This window comes from Passer domesticus, chromosome 7 (assembly GCF_036417665.1).
Source record: "Passer domesticus isolate bPasDom1 chromosome 7, bPasDom1.hap1, whole genome shotgun sequence".
NCBI lineage: Eukaryota > Metazoa > Chordata > Aves > Passeriformes > Passeridae > Passer > Passer domesticus.
The window spans coordinates 34,209,000-34,224,036 of record NC_087480.1 but is presented as its reverse complement, the minus strand read 5'-3'; the positions used below and the strand labels follow the sequence as shown (position 1 = coordinate 34,224,036).

The 15,037-nt window shown below is 48.3% G+C and overlaps 1 long non-coding RNA gene across 7 annotated transcripts in view; it reads left to right on the top strand.

Annotated features, from left to right (window-relative positions):
- Positions 1 to 15,037, top strand: part of LOC135304783 (uncharacterized) — an 81,279-nt gene that overhangs the window by 44,022 nt on the left and 22,220 nt on the right. For 4 of the 7 annotated variants that reach the window (XR_010366027.1, XR_010366023.1, XR_010366028.1 and 1 more), the window contains exon 6: positions 7,143 to 7,273. The exons of 2 other annotated variants lie outside the window; for them this stretch is intronic. This is a non-coding gene — a long non-coding RNA (uncharacterized LOC135304783). The remainder of the gene's footprint in view (positions 1 to 7,142; positions 7,274 to 15,037) is intronic. One more of the 7 variants, XR_010366024.1, reaches the window with a different exon arrangement.

Genomic DNA, 15,037 nt, shown 5'->3' with positions numbered 1-15,037 from the left:
GCTGGGGCCCCCAAACCAGTACAACCACTTCCACACTCTCCTGCTTGTAACCTCTGCTGGGGAAGGGTGTAAATAAGACCTCAGGGAAATTCTGTTTGCCTCCTGATTCTGAGGCTCTCCCCATGCCCCTATCCCTAGCAAAGGGGCTGTAAATTATTATTTTCCACCATTTGTGAACAGTCTTTAATTGAGAGTTAGCACAGGACCAGTGGTTTGTCTCACACATTTCTCTGTACAGAGGGATGCTATGCACTCCAAATTCTGACACCTTTTCTATAAGGTCCATGAAAAAAACCTGGTACAGCAAAAAGGCAGGAGGATTCCAGTCTCCTAAGAAAGAGGCATTAATTGGTGGTGACAGAAATGTAGTTTTTCCTGAGAATGGTATGTGCCTGACAGTATTCCACTCACCAAAGCAAACAAGCAGAAATTAGGGCTTTCTGTCTCTTGTCCATGAGCCTTTTTGACTTGATATCTCCTTGTCTCTCCTCCTTTTAATTGCTCAGCTATTGTCCTATTAGTGTCAACGCTTGGCGGGCGCAGGGGTTAGAGCTGAGATGCTCTGGCTGGTGCTCTGTGAAGTGTCAGCCTGGATAAATACAGTGCTTGTTTCTGCTCTCTCAAATCCCCTTTCCCACTCCCTCCTTACCTTTCAGATGCCAGAAAAAGCCAGGGAATGTTAGTGCAGGCTGTAGGTGTAGCCTTCCCTCCCAGGCCCTTGGCTTGCTGGTGCTTGCAGCCCTGCTCTGTGACTGCTTCTCCAGAGCTGAGATTGTGCTGGAAACCAGCAAAAGGGTTTGCAGTGAGATGATACTTCTTGGTTTGGGATTCTTGCAGACATTGAAAAGTGCCTGCAAAACTGGCAGAGGTGCTGCTGTGGTCCTGCCTGGCAGGATGGGCAGATCTGCAGCCTGACCTCTCCATCTCTGCTTTCACCTCGTGTCTGTGTGGGGGTCCAGAGTGGCTGGCAGTGAGCTGGCTGGCTGGCTGTGTGCTTTTTATTCCCTCTCACTGTCCTGGTGACTGCTCTGATGCTCTCTTCCAACAAATTAACCTTTTGGGGGAAGTCTTCACCTTATCAGCTTCTTGTCCTGGCTGCTGACACCTCCCAGAGGCTGATGCTTCCCGGTGATCCTGCTGGGAATGCAGGGTGCAGCTGCCTTTTGGTGAAGGTGGGGATGTAGGGCAGGGACTGGAGGCATCAGAGGGCAGATGTGCCTTCCAGGCTGAGCAGTTTCCGCTGCTGCTGCAGTCTGCTGGGTTGTGCTGCACACGAGATTGTCCTTGGGAAACTCTTCTTGCCAAAAGCAGCACAAAAATGCTTTCTTGCTTCCTGGAAGAAGCACAGAGGGTGCCAAACCCAGCCTGCCAAGGAGCAAGGCCCATTGCCCTGGTGGCCTGTGGCTCTGCTGTGGCCTCTGTGGCTGCCTCCCTCCCCCTTTGCCCTGGGCAGCTCAGAGCAGAGCCTGGCTGACCCTCCCTGCTCTCTTGGGAGCTGGGGACAATCCAAATGGCTGTGCCCTGACCCAAATGGCCCCTGCAATTAGTGCCAAGCAGGTCTGCAGCTCAGAGCAGCGAGATGTGTGGAGCTTCAGGGACCCCTTTGCTCATCCCACAGCCTGGATGAGGCAGAGATCCCAAGGAATAAGCAGGATGCAGCTCTGCCTTGAGAGATGCTTTGAAACAAGCAAACACGTGGGTGGGAAGGGAATTTGTGTTGCAGGGTGGATTTAATGCCTGGTGTTTTATAACCTGAGTGCCTTTTACCAACACGGTTTTACTATCCCCTCCCATCTTAATAGCTATTTTATAAATATTATTATGAAGAAGTCTTGGTGGTAATGCTAAAGGGAAGCTGGGCTTTGTTTTATCTGAATAGCTCTTGCTTCCAGCTTGGGATAAGGGCTGTAACACTGCAGAATGAAGCTGGGCTGGAACAAAAGGAAATCTATTCATTAACTTAAATCGTAGTAATTTTAGCATGACCCAAGAGGAGCCTGGTGAATCTAACCCTCTATTTTCCCACATCCTTCCTAGCAAGTGCCTTTCTTTCTCCCTGAGGTTTGAGAGCTGACTCACTTCCAGACTGGAGTGAAATCTGGGGTGGATATATTTTTTTTCTCTAAGATTAGAGTCAATGCTGTTTGAAGAATTACAGTGGAAAGAGAAATTATTACCATTGTTGATTTTAATGCGTGAAAGCTGAACTTAAGTTGTCCACTTACCAACTTCATAGATGCTGGATTTATTTTTCTTTTTGTTGTTATGTGCCATAACAGATTTTTGTAAATGCTGCTGCTCACCTAGGGGGTAGAAATCACAGCTGAGACCTTGACTGCTTGATCCCTCATCACGTTAGTGACTCTTTTCTAGGGCTGCACCTCTGCTTTTTTTTATGACTTGATAATTTGTGGTGGGGGTGAGAGGTCAAACCAAGACCTAAGGGAAGAGAGGTGTAAGTGTCTGTTTGGGACACACTGAAAGGGTCCTGCTGGTGCCAGGGCCGGTGAGGAGTCCTGGTCCCTGGCCTCCTGCAGTGTGATCAGGGTTTCAGAGAGACCTGGACCTTCCCATGGGCCAAAGCCAGAGCTCAACTACAGCTGGCAAGTTTTTATTGTTGGATGCTGGTTTTATTTTTTAAATTTTTCATTTCAGATTCATCTACAGTTGTGAAAATGAGTGGACAGAGGATTAATCCAGAGCAAAAAGGAGGGAATTTCTGGGGAGCAGAGGGCTGGAGGGTTGGGGATGCAGGAAGGCACAGGTATCTCTGCTTCCTCTCAGTTCCCCAGCCTGTAAAACAGGGGCAAGGAGGTCGATAACTTACATAAGAGCTACTAGCACACAGCGTTTTGCAAAAGCTCCCAAAAATCCTCCTGGATGGCAAAGCACAATGGGAGCACCGACAGGCTCATCACTCAGACAGCAAACTCCTACATGTGAGAACGCGAGCCGGGCGTTTGACGTAGCTGCTACCCAAATGCCAGCAGGTGACGAGCAGATGGGGCTGCCGGGCGCTTGTCTGAGGTCTGCCTGAGCAGAAGGTGGAGGGGGAGTGGAGATCTGAGTGCTGGGGCTTTTTTTTTTCCCTTTTTTTTTGTGTGTGTTGTCGAAACTGCCACGTGGTTCTCACCAGAGATGTAAAAATAGAAGCCGTTGGCTTGCGCGGGGCTGCGGCGCTGCTTTATCTGGGAGCTGGGATGTCATGCTCTCCTGGTTATTTATAGGTGGCAGGCAAACCTTGGGAGAAGGATGAGAGGAGCAAAATGAGGAAAATGTTTCACATGGTGGTTTTGGGCCGTGCTGGTGCTCACTGGGAACCCTGGGCCTTTTCCCCCACCAATCCTGCAAGGATTGTCCCATCTTCAGAGGGGCTCTTCCCTCTGATCCATGTGTGACCTTGTCTTGGGGACAATGTGGATTTAAACACATTTAAACACATTTTAGATTATTTAAGGCATTTACAGCATAGTGTGGCTAAAGCTGATAGGGCAAGAAAAGCTTATAATGTCTTGTAATTAGTAAAGAGTTGTTGAATAATAAAATAAGTTTTTCTTCCTTACACATCTGCAAAAACAATTTTTGCAATTATAAAAATAACTACTCAAATTATAATTAAAACCAAAACAAAATTACTAATTATACTAACTAATAGTTCAGCAACTATTATATACACAAGAGATGGATGGATGGATGGATGGATGGATGGATGGATGGATGGATGGACTGAAGGAGTTGATGAAGAGCGGTGCAAAGGACAGAGGTAGCAAGCAGCCAGCTCAGTGTGTGGTGTTTTGGGAGTTAGGATCTGGGGCAACCAGCAGAGCAGTGCTGTTCCAGCTGCAGTCTGTAGTCCTTTCTCTTACAGCCTTTTGCTGTACCCTGAGTGGTCCCAGTCATCTTGCACTGTGCTATTTCCCATATTTCTACTGCTCCTGCAATCCCTACTACATGCCCCAATGCAGGCCTCAGCTTGAAAGGGAATTGGAAAAATTAATTGGGTATTAAAAGCCTTGGTGGGCTGACCCTGAGTGGGTGCCAGACACCCACCAAAGCCTCCCTCTCACTCCCCTCTGCAACTGGATGGGGGGGGAGAGAAAAAATAACAAAGTGCTCATGAGTTAAGGTCTGGGAAAGGTCACTCACCAAATACCATCAGAGGCAAAACAGACTCGAATTAGAGCTATTCATTGGATTTGTTGCTAACAAAATCAGAACAGGATAATGAGAAGTAAAAACAGAGACTAAAACCACCTTATATGCTGAGCATGATATCACATGGTCTGGAACATCCCTTTGGTCACTTGGGGTCACTTGTCCTGGCCTCCTCCCAGCCTCCCATGCACCCCCAACATAAGTGGTGGCCATATAAAAAGCAGAAAATGCCTCAGCTCTGTTGTAAGCCCTGCCCAGCCACAAGGAAAACATCTCTGTGTTCAGCACAGATCCGAAACACAGCCCTGCACCAGCCTCTGTGAGACAAAAACTCTACCCCAGCTGAAAGCAGCACAGATGCACAGCCCGGAAATCTGGTTCCCACCACAGATTCTCTTGTTGCTTCACCCTGCTCAGCCCTGACACAGGAGAGACCAAGGCAAGAGGGTGACTCTGAGAATCCAAGCCCCCTCCTGCCTGCAAGCGTGGAGGAACACCCTGTGCTTTCCTGGGAAGGCATCCCTGCCCATCTAGGGCTGGGAACAAAAACCAGGATCCCTTCAGATTTCCTGAAGGGATTGTCCCACTCTGTCCCCTTCCCTGTGACAGTTTGTGAGCCTTGAAGGATGAGATGCTCACAGGTCCCCAGCAGTGGCATTGCTGTGATGGGGACAGGGGCCACCACACCTGGTGGTGCCTGGGAATAGGAGGCAAACAATTACAGCTGAAGAGGTCGTACAGCATTGTAATCCCGAAAAGAAACATTATGATTCATCATTCCTGATGTAATGTCATCTGTTTAATAAAGCTGTAACTCACTCTGGGCTCATTTTTAATGGGGCTATTTAGGTAATGGCGTTGGGTTTTCTCTTTCCCAACCTCCCCCCACTCCCATACTAAGCAGGATTTGGACCAAGCACTTGGAAAGAGCTATTGTAGCCAAAGACTTTTTTTTATATTTACAATATCTTTCAGGCCATAGCTGAATGGGGTATTATTTATGTCAAATCACTACTTACCCTGAAATATGGGGGGAAGGAAAGCCAACAGCTGGATATGGTAATGAGTAAATAAACCATGTGTCTCTTTAATGATAGGGACATGAATTTGTGCCGCATGGGGAAACGGCCGGCGGTGAGATGCCTTTGACTGGGGCTGACCACAGAGCAAGGGCACCCCAAAATTTATGTGGCTGGAGGGCTCCCTTGGCAGCTTGCTGAGAAGAGAGATGGTCTGATGGTCTGGGGTTGACTTTTCTGCCTGTTCCCTGTGGGGGTGCTGTCCACATGCAGGCACAGCAGCGTTTGCTACCTCCTGCCTGGTGGCACAGCGTGATTCTTCCCACAAAAACCTGTATTTGGTTTCTGTGGATGTCTTGGCAACCCAGAGTTCTTAAAAATCCAGAAAGGTCATTTTAGGAAGAAGTGGTGGGAGGGGGAGTGGCTGTGATACCAGTCCAGAGGGAGAGGCTGTAACTGTTCTTGTGGTCTGGGTTTTCTTCAGGGCGATTTTCTGTGTGTGTGTGGAGAGAAGCAGGTCTGGGGATGGACGTTTTGAATGCCTGTTGTTTGAACACCCACATCAGTTGTGTGTGTCCTCACTAGAGCAGAGAGGCAGGAGTCTTTCTGTCTCTGGGGATGTGCTACAAGGGCACAGCCAGAGAGGGGGTGATTGATGTTAAAGGAACTGTTAAAGGAAAGGGGAGATGCCAAGGGGAATTGCCTGAGGATAGCGCTGAAGTACGTGTGACAACACCAAACCTCTTTATGCATTCAGCTTCCTGCACCGGGGCAAAAAGTTGTTTTCGTTTTGTGGCAAACTGGGGTTTGTGTGAAGTTTTGGTGTGGGGTAAAGCTTCTACCACTAATTACTCCAAAGCTGAGTTCCACGCTCCCAAACCTGCTGGGAGCTCTCAAGGCCCTCTGTGCTGTGTGGAGTGGAGACACAGGGCACCAATTCCCTGTCTCACAGAGCTGTAGCTCCATGGGGTGAGCACTGAGCTGCAGCCAAGTGGGCCCATTTCTCTTGAAGTCAATTTTGTGCCTGGCTCTGTGTGCCTGTAAGAAAAAAAACAGAGCTGCCAAATTGGATGGATCATTTCTGATACAGCAAACCCCTCTTGACAGTGGCCAAGAGCTTTGGGAGTGTATGAGAGCTGGGCAGACCCCTCCCACTTTATCTACCTGGCTTTGACATAGGGACTGTCCCAAATTAAGGAGTCTCTTAATGTCAAAAAGGACTTGACTTTCTGCTTGACAATTAAGTAACCTTTAGAAATTTATATGTTCATTGTGCATACAGCTTATTGAAAAACCAAGTCATCCCTATTCTCTACCACAGTCCTTCTGAAAGGAGGAACCAGAACTGTAACTGGTTAGAGCTCCTTCTAAGATGCTTTAAATTGGTGTGAAAGTGTCATTAAAAATGTTGCACCTTGCCACCCATAGATTGCTTAGTTGGAAACCACACATAAAGGCCAGCAGGGTTTTCTTTGAAGACATGTTGTTTTATCCACATTTTTTTGCCTAATTCAAAAAGTGAGGTCACTGGTTTTAAGAAGCCAGAAATTAAAATAAAAAAAAAAAAATCTCAAGGCCTGTACAGCCTTTTTGGCTGGCTGCACTTTGTACTTTTCCCCAGACTTTCTAGATGGAAACTCCCTGTTGTTTATCCATCTCTCCTCTTATCATATCAGGAGCAAGAAAGGAAACAAATAAGGAAACTTGGGAAAAAAACACCAAACCACAACAAAAAAACCCCAAAACCGTAAGAACCTTAAAATATCCCTCACTCAAAGCCGTTGCTACTTTTGTCCCATCCGGTAGTAATTTATGGCAGTGGAATTAGACAGATGCAGGAGCCAGCCCTCTGCTCTTTGGAGGAGCCAGGAAAGGCTGGGAAGGTGAGTCCTGTCTGGAGGAGAAGGGTGGATTGTGTGCTGTGGGGTCACCACGTTTCCTGCAGGTTCCTCCACTGTTTCTTTACAGGCTGGGTGTCCCGTGTGACTCCTGCTGAGCTGCATCCTGTTTGGACCATGGGATTTGGTGCTCCATGGACCTGAAAGGAAGGTCAGTGCATGTCACATGAAGGTGCTTGGAGTCTTGCCCAGCCTGAGGAGGTGAGCTGATATCTGGTGATGAAATGGTTAGTGAGGTATCACATGCTACATCTCTGGGACAGGTCATGGATTTCATATTCCTTTCTTCTGCTTTCTTCTTTGTGCTGGTCCTTCAGCAGAATGGGGGTGATGGTTTTCATCTGCCTTTTGAAGAGTTTTAGATCTGACATGTTCAACAGCTGAGACTTTGGTAGGGGGATTATTGCCAATTTCCCCGCAGACCTTCAAAAATGTTCTTTGCTCTTGGTCTAACTCGGTGTAGCTTGGCCTGGACACCTGTGCTCATGTCAGACACCACCTAATTCCACCCACAGGTTTGGTTTGGGCTCTTTGGAGCAGAGGGCTGCTCTTCATTACCCCAGCCCTGTGTAAGCAGCTGCTAAGGCTGAACATCTTTGGTGCAGTAAGAGGAAATTGTTTCTGCCTGCCTTTCATGTCTGTACTATCACTTGAGGAGCCCGTGCTGCGAACTACCAGGGCTGTGCTCACATGGCTTAGAGTGGGAACCCAAACCAGCATGTGTCTACTAAAACAAATACCAAAAATCTCATCTCATGAATGCTGTCGAGAACGTGAAATTTGTGGGTAAATCATAATGTGGTTCATGGGGTCAGCAGAGAAGGATAAACCTGCCACTTACAGATGTTCCAGGCAATAAAAAGGGACCGTAAAGAAAAGCCCCTTGTTGCCAGGCAAAGCCACAAGCACAGAATTGAGCCATGCCTGAGGCCTCCCGCTTTCCTGGGGAGCAGGGAAGGGGTTAAGTGTGGAGCCAGCACTCAGCTTGCTCTGTATTATGTCCAGGTGGCATGACGTGTGAACAGACGAAAGATAAAAATCACAGCGGATAAAATCACAGAGGAAATGGCTCTGTCTGAGCCCAGATCACGACGCCTTGCGCTGACCCCACAACCTGAGCTCCATCAGTCAAGTTGTCCTTCCCTTGACTTCTCACCCCATGCTCTGCTGCTGCTGCTACTCCATAAAAGAGGAGGGTGGTGGGAGGAGGGGAGAGGCGGCTCAGCCCGATGACTAAGAGGGTCCGAGGACACAGGTCAAGTTCTTTCTGCTGGAGTCTGGAAGGGAAAGCTGAGTACTCTACCAGACCCTGCTATAAAATGATCTTCCCCATAAAAGGACTGAAAAGCAACTGGGAGGCGAGTGTGGTCCTGTCCTGCCTTGGCTGGGGATGGGGATGGGGGTGGTGGAGCAGAGCCAGGCTGTCCCAGAGCCACGGAGCAGTAGCAGTGTCAGGGCCTGGGGTTTTGCTTGGGAAGGTGTCAGGTCTGTGACTTGTCTGTCAGTGGGTCCCTTCCCACCCAGCTCTGCTGACAGGAGGCCGGGGAAGAGACCAAACCACCCTGGGTAAGGATGTTGCTGCTGTGCCCTTGGTGCTTGGTCACCTTCGAGAGAGAAAGAAAGTCTTTGAAGGCTTGGATCAGCTCTGTGGGCATCTCTGGGGGGAATGAATCTCCTCAGTCTCCTTCATCAGAGACAGGTGGCATCGGTGACAGAAATAGTGTGCCACTGTCCCAGAGCCAGGCAGCCACAGCTGTGGGGACGGGCACTCTCCAAGCTTCGCTCTCAAAGGAGCCATGTTCGCCACAAGGGCCCGAGGATGCTGGAATTTGCTCCCTTTGTCTGATCCAAAAGTGTCTCGTTTTGGGGAAGGCCTTCTGGGCATGCTGCATAAGACATCTGTTTTACAGGGTGTTTAGGACGGGGCTCAACTCAGCCTTCCCAAAACTGGGTATAAGCTGGGAAGTGGTTCCCAGTAGTAGCTGGCTGAGTTCCCCTGCCCTAATTATCTTTTGCAGCCCTGGGATTTGAGTGTGTTACCAATGACACTGTGCTGGGGCAATAAGAAGTGGGAGGGAGTTTTTAGGCTGTAAATTTCTCTGTACATTTAAAAAGAAAAAGGTGCTTTACCTGTGGTAAAAAGATGCTGGAAACCACAGCTCTGGTGGCTTCATGCCTGTATGGCAACTTGTATTTTCAATTCACCTTTACCTAGTTCCCTGTGTGTTTTAGTTTAGTTTAACCCAGCAGAGTTTAATTGGAATTTTTGCAGCATAATGACCGAGCTGGTTTCGAGCTGGCACCTCCTGAGCTGCAGGTGGGCTTTGTTGGTAGAGATGCCTGCAGAGGTACTGGAGACTGGGTTGCTGGGAACAGGGTTATAGCAGGAATGTGCTTGGCATCAGGTGCTGGGAGGCCTTCAGGAAAAAGGGGAGTGTAGTTGAGCTTGGCTTAAGTGTCTGCTGAGTCTGCTGCCCTGTCTGTGTGAAAATGATGCCGAAGGACCCCATGCTCTGAGGTCAGCAATATGTCATGATGGCCCATCCCAGGGCTGGGTGCACCAGGGGAAGGTGAAGGTTTAAAAACCCCACTCCTTTTTGGAGCACTGCTCCCCCAAGGCTGTGATGGTGATTGCTGCCTGCTCAGAGGGGCAGGGTGGGCACCTCCAGACAGACACATGACCTGGAACAAGGAGGATGGTGATGTACACATTAAACAGTGATTTAGAGCTTAATGAGCAGCACACCTTTGCCTCCCCTTGCTGTGAGGAAGGTAAGGGTATGATGACCAGGCCCTGTCTATGAGCAAAGGTGTGTCTTGGCTTGACAGCATCTCTTGTGCCTTTGACAGCATGTGTGGTTCAGAAAGTGCAAGCAGCTGTTAAGAAGATTGAGACTTCCCTGTCCTGGCCAGGAAGGGGTATCCCAGGAGCACAGGCTTCAGCAAGGACGTGGGGAATGCCCACACAAACATACATGACGTTTTGGGAGGCAAGATGCTTGTCTGTGAGCAAAGACACCTCTGTGTGTGGCACAAGGGGCAGCTGCATTTGGGGTTGGCAGCAGGCTCTGCGGGTTGTGAGCAGACAGGGCAGCAGCCCATCTGTGTGTGTCTGCTCCTGGAGAGGCTGGAGAGCATCACCACTCCTCCTCCCCAGGGAAAGCAGCTCTGTGGCACGACCTCCCACCTGGGGAAACGAGATCAGCAAATGACTCCTAAGTAGCATGTCCATCACTGTCAAATTGACCACGGATGTCAAGCGTGAACCGGCTGTCCCCGCGGCGTGGCCGGAGCCAGCCCCTTAGCTGGCTGAGCCGAGCTGTGCTGACTCCCCGTGATAGCATTTTAATGTGAGGGATGACAGAGGCCTCCAAGTTAATGTCTGCAGAGAGGTGACAGTTTTGAATGTCAGCCAAAGTGGAAGGCCTGCCTGGAATTTCGCAGAGAGGGAAGAGGATGGGCGTGAAATTAGCCCAGGCAACCGTGGCTGCCGGCAGCCTCGTGGCGCTGATACCTGGTGCTCCCAAAGCTGGCAGCCTGAGCAGAACCTTCCCCTCGGACCCCAAAGGGCCACCTAGGTGTGGCTCTTCCCAGGAGCGTCTCCAAGGGCTGGAGAAGGGATTTGAGCCTGGAGCTCCCCGTTACACCCTTGCAAGGACCATGGGGATGTGGAGATGGAGGCAGAAATGCTGCGTTGGCAGTAGGAGGTGGAGATGAGGTGGGAGCCAAGCTGGTGCCTGCCCACCATTATTAAAAATAACCAGTGCATGTGTTTAGATGAAGCCTGGCTCTCAGGAGCTTGGCTGGCTGCCTGAACAGCCCCATGGAGTCCCACAAGGAAGGCACTCCTGGTGATTAAAATCTGATGGCAAAGAGCATCTGAGTAATTCCTAAACAGCTCATTCACGAGAGGGAGCGAAAGCCTCCTGATGCTCCTGGGCAGATGAGGAAATGGCCAGTACAAATCAGCCCATGCCAAATGAGCAGGTATTCCTGTCCCCCTCCCCAGCCTAGGGCCAGGGAGCTTGCTTTGCTGTGCCTCAGTTTCCCTTCTCTCCATGAGCACAAAGTCTGGGTTTCTTTATGGAGAAATGTTGGAGAAAATAAATGGCTTCAGGGTTGCAAAGGGCCTGAAGACTGCAGGTGGGAGGCATTCCTGAAAGGAGACGAAAGCAATGACAAGATACTGAGCACAGCCAAGAGCTAGGCTGGATTTATTAAAGAAAAAACGAGGGAGACGTCTGTGGTCAGCTTGATAAATTGTCTCCCCCTCAAAGCCGTGTTTCTGTGTTATTGTTCGCCTGTGATGGGATCTTGACAAACTCTTCCCCAGGCTCAGGGGCTAATTGCTGAGTTCACAGAGTTGCAGATGGTCTTCCATGCTGTCATCTGAGCTGGCACTAGGCTGAACTGGCTGTAGACTGGCCATTGGGAAACCATTAATGGGTCTGTTTGGTAATGCAATACAGGGCACAGTGTTTCCTTTTAAGTCCAGTAGAGCCCAAACTCTTCCATCTGCTGGTGACCTTCAAAACAGGGAGAAGAGTCAGTTTCTGTTGGTGTTCCTTGTGAAATCCTGTCTGTAGTATGCAAAAGGATTTTCAGAAACCCAGTGTTGGATGGCCAGAAGATCAGGAAGAAGATGCTCTGCTTCTCCTTACTGCAAAAGCCCAGGGAGGAGGAAAAGGTTTGGTTGTGTGTTCCAGCAAAGCCATGATTTGGGAACTCTGGTGGCCTGCTGTCACCCTGTAGGGACACCTTCTGACTTGAATGTTTGGGAAGTCACAGCTTTGACACAAGAGAGCTTTGTGAGAGAAACTGCCTGATTCCCAGGCAAAAAGCAGGATTTTGACTGAGAGCTGTTTCAATAGAAAGCTGTCTTTCTATTTGTGTGTAGATAAAGCTGTGTAAGGAATCCTGTCAGATAAATAAACGCAGGTGGTGGCTCATGAAGAGCAGGATTGTAGTGGGCAAATCTCTTCAGAAAATATCTTCTGGGTGTTGGAAGGTCCTAGGGATTCCAGGAGCTGCTAAACCAATCCTGTATTGCTGGGATGGCACCTCAGACTAGGCTGAGGTGGTGTTAACAGGAGTGGTGAATTGTGGCTGCTCTTCTTGCCAGGGTTTCACCTGCAGCTGACTACAGCCATGTGGAAAAGGAGATGAAGGATTTGTCCACCCCTTGCTTGAAGAGAAGAGTCCTGCTTTGTTGTTGCACTGAGGGCAGAAGAGTGGCTGCAGGCCAGTTACACAAAAATCTCTACCAGAACTCCTCACAGATATGTCAAATGTCTATTATATGTAAAAACCAAACAGACAAACAAAAAATCCCACGAAAAATCTCACCAAAAAGCCAACACACCCACAAACCAAAAACCACTTCCAAATGAAAACAAAAAATTATCTGTGCACCCCCTAGTTCTCAGAACCCCAGAGGTTTGAGTTAGTGCTAGCTGGTTTTAGCTGGATACTGAAATGAAATGGTATTGGTGCTGAGAAAAGCCCCTTAAAACAAGAAGAAGGTCTAAAATGAATTCTAAATTCCTTATTCTAAGTTTAATGCTGTCTTTATAAGCCTGGGCAATTGACTGGAGAAATGCTGGTCTTTGTTTAACTATTTTTCTTGGCAGCACTTTGACCTTTAGGTATCTCCTGGCCTTGACCTCAGCTCTTTCCCAGCCAGGCAGCCGTGGAGGAATGCTGCAGTTTGCAGACTCTTAATCCCAATATATCAAATGCCAGTCTTGAGGAGCACTGCTGGAATCTGCTGGAGCATTGACCCGTGCTGTCCTTGTCTGCACCGCTCCGTGGCTCCTCTGAGAGCCATGAAGGACACTTTTCTGCCCAGGAGGATATGAACCCTTCTCCTGCATGGGAGGGATGTCACAGGGAGGCTCTGGCTCCACCAGGAGGGTGTCTCTCATCATCTCATGGTGGATAACTTCCCTGCCATCCCTGCTGTCACGCAGAGCGCTCGCTTTCCTCCCCACCGGTTCATTTTGCAGCCAATCCAGAACCTGTTGTCCCCCAAAGTGTGGGTGGAGGCACTGTGGGAGAAGACCTGTGTGGATTAAACTCCAACTTGCTGCCATCCCTGCCTGCTCTGCTGAGAGCTGTGGCTGAGCAGGTTCCCCCTCCTCAGACTCAGGCTAGAGCTAACTCAGGGGAGAGATGTGTGCGGTCGTTTATCCTCCTCATCGACAGATGGGATCCGACAGCTTCTTCCCTTATGCAGTCACAGACTCCACAGCTTGCATCTTTTCCCCTTTTCTGCCAGGAATAACTTTAAGGGGGGCTTTAAAAAATGGTTCATTAATGTTCTGGAAATGTTGTTTTGTGTGTGAATTGCAGTAACTATTTACAGTAACTTCTCAAATGAACCTTGCGAAAGGGGAATAATTTTGCCGTGTGCAAATTCTGCAGCCTTTTACTGCTCTGATTTTTATTTGGGTTTTTTTTTCCTTTTCCTGACAGCATCTACATTTTAAAGTTATGGCCCCAGGCTTAAGAAACCCAGTGTCTTTTTGGACCAGGTGAATTATGAATCAGCCTTGAACTCCCTTCATAGTGCTGAGTATTAATGTGTCCATATTGCAGAGGGTTAGTGACTTAGCCAGTGGGTTGAGCAGAGAGCAAGGAGGGGACTTGAGGTCTCCAAGTGTTTAAGGCAGGGCACTATATTCATTCCCTGCTAGACAGATGGGAGACAGTGAGGCCCATGGACCTTGGAGAAATTAATGGGGATCTCTTGAAAAAAAACCATCCTGCTTAGAAATGAAATGTTAGCTGCACTTCTGTGTGCTCTGTGTGGCTGCCTTTATTTTTATTGGTCTCTCATCCATTAAAGTTGTCACCTCCTGATGTCATCCCAACTTTCTGTGTTGGGAGAAGGCTTGGTGGAAGAGCCCTACCATGAAGCATGGGGATATTGGCCAGTTATGGGGATACTGCTGCCTGCATCTCGTTTTAATGGGGGTCATTAACCAATTATCAGCTTAACTGAAGATACTTGCTGTAAATTTAATTAAAACTGGTTATGGGAGGTGAGATATTTCTTGGATGGGAGCTTTGGTGTGCTGTAAGGTGGGAGACAGCTTGCCCGGGCAGAGGGTCAGTGGGCAGGCAGCTGGCCTGGCTGTGTGACTGGAACAGTTTGGGCAATATTTTGGTCTGCTCAGCTTTGTGGATCTGTCCTGACTTACATGAGTTACCTGCAGATCCTGGGTTTCTGGAGAAAGATGCTTTGGATAATGCTGCAGCCCCTCTTGTCCCCAATATCCCGAGGCTCTTTCCTCCCTCTCAAGCCCATCCTGCTGGCTTTGGGTTTTGACTTGCATTATTTATTGTTCCCTTTATATCAGCCCCTCTGCTGAAGCCAAACCTTGTCTCATTGAGCATGGCTTCTTGGCAAGTGTGAATCTTGCAAATATGTCCAGGCTCAGAAGAAAAACAACTGTTTAAGGATTTAGAATTCAATTGAAAGCCAAAAGGAAATACAGCATTTCATTCTGGGAAATTAATAGATTTTTTTTGATAGAATAGCACTGATATTTTTGTTGATATTTAGTAATAAGTGCTGTCACTGAAATGCCTCTTTTCAAATAGAATTTTAATTGAATTTGAAGCAAAAGGCATTTCAAGATGAGGCAAACTGAACTGCTGGGCTCAGAAATATTGCAGATAGACACCTTGATTTTGCAGAATTAAAATATTTCAGTGTGAAGAGCTTTCAATGTGAAGGAGTCCGGAGTGATTTGAGGAGTATTTCAATGTTCCTGAATCTGCATTTTTCCTGCTTATAGACACAGTATGTGTGTATGGTAATGGAACATTTTTTACCTACTTCCACAGTAAATGAGTAGCTAGCACAGTTCTTTGGTGAAAAAAACTTCAAATTTAAATAGACAAGCTGGCAGGTTATTTAATCTCTGGATAATTTTGCCTGCCAGCAGATGAGTATTTTTC